The sequence below is a fragment of the Elephantulus edwardii genome, unplaced genomic scaffold (genome assembly GCF_000299155.1).
Source record: "Elephantulus edwardii isolate Elephantulus edwardi_28Jun2011 unplaced genomic scaffold, EleEdw1.0 scaffold00121, whole genome shotgun sequence".
In the NCBI taxonomy this organism is placed as follows: Eukaryota; Metazoa; Chordata; class Mammalia; order Macroscelidea; family Macroscelididae; genus Elephantulus; species Elephantulus edwardii.
This window is the reverse complement of record NW_006399871.1, coordinates 4,966,575-4,968,359: the sequence shown is the minus strand read 5'-3', so window position 1 is coordinate 4,968,359 and position 1,785 is coordinate 4,966,575.

Here is a 1,785-nt window from a genome sequence, read left to right as displayed (position 1 = left end):
GATGAGATGGATCGATTCTGTGAGTGGAGTCGTAGGAATGAATGTGTTTGAGACACAGAGATTGGCACAGGATTGAACGGCGTTTAGGGCTCGTGTACATAGGGTCGCTATGAGTAGCAAATGACTTGGCACATAACAACAACAACAACAACAACAACAAAGTCTGTTTGGCATAGTGCTTCCTAACAGGGCTTCTCAAATCTTCAAGTGCACAGACCTATCCTCTGAAAATCTTGTTAAAAATTCAGATTCTGATTTGATAAGTTGGAGATGGGGCCTGCGTGTTTGCATTTTTTTTTTAGATTTCATTTTAATAATTTTAATGAACATTTACAGAGATTTTGGACTTCCATTCATTCATTGTTGCACTTTTCTTTCTGCCCAGCCCTCTCCCCCACCAGCACCCCCAGTTCGCTCCTCTCTTTGAAAAGTAAAATTCTTTCTTTTGTATACAATCCCCCAGCACCCCTCCCACTGCCTCAAGTACACTCCACTATGCAACCTTAATTGTGGACTCTGAGTGTCTGCATTTTAAACAAACTTCCTGGTGAGAGGATCCTGTTTGCCCCTAGTTTCCAGAATATAAAGCATGTTCATGAGCCTGACACCATTCCACACGTTCTTGTAGTCATCATCCACCATCATGTGCTGGTCCTGGGGACACAGACATGATCTAACTGGCTGGAAAAACCAATCTAACGAAAGATTCATGGAAATAGAAAAAAAAAAAACAAATAGGGATAAGGACTGAACAGGAAACTAAGGCGGTGTGGGGAAACACTTTGTTGGATGTCATTTCAGCATACATAGGAAGCAAGAGGCAGGGAGATAGACCTCACAGTGGGGTTGGGGTGAGGCAAATCCAGTCGGTAGGCCACGTGGGAGGTTATTTGAACCTAAGTCCCAGGCAATCACTGAGGGTTTATAAACTGAGGAGTGACTGTCTTAGGCTCCCTCCGGTTGCTGTGTGGGAAATGAAGTCTCCCCAGGTTCATCTCTGAGCTTCAGGAAATGTGGGTCCATGCGAGGGCGCACCCGAGCCAGGTCCAGGGTACCCGAGGAGCGTGGTCACCAGTTCCCAGGTGAAAACAAGACCACTGGGACACATCTCCACTGCTTCTACGCTAAAGGCCTCAAGCACATGGGCCCCGCCAACAGCAGAGCTTCTGCTGTCACCTCTTTCAAGAGACTTGGGGCCCTCATTCACGCGTTATGGGTCACGTGAGTATCTTAGACCTTTGCGCCCTAGGCCTCAATCTCCCCATATGTTAAAAGCAAGGGCCAGCCCAGGGGTGACACCCTAGACCTCCAGCGCACACTTGGGCAAGCCAGTTAGTAGGCACGATTGGGGGGCAAGGCAGCCTCAAGCGGCTCAAGGGGGTGGTGGGGTGGAATGGTTTCTCATCGAGGAAGCAGAGGCAAGGTCGGGCGGGGAATGCGCGCCACGGAGACCTGCAAACTTTCTGTCGCCTCAACAGGCTGCCCTGGCGACGCCAGCCTAGCGTTGCCAGATGCCTAGCTGGGGAAGGGAGGGCAGAGGGAGCGCAGCCAGCCCGGGCTCGCGGGACGGGCGGACGAGGCACTGACCGGGGCTACCCAGCCTAGTCGGGTCAGGTCGGAGGCGAGGCCTGTCCGGAGCGCACAGCCCGGGGCCCCTCAGCCCAGCCGGGTAGGGTCGGGGGCGAGGCCAGTCCGGGACGCACAGCCCGGGGTCCCCCAACCCAGCCGGGTCGGAGGCGAGGCCTGCCCGGGGCGCACAGCCCGGGCTCCCCAGCCCAGCCCAGC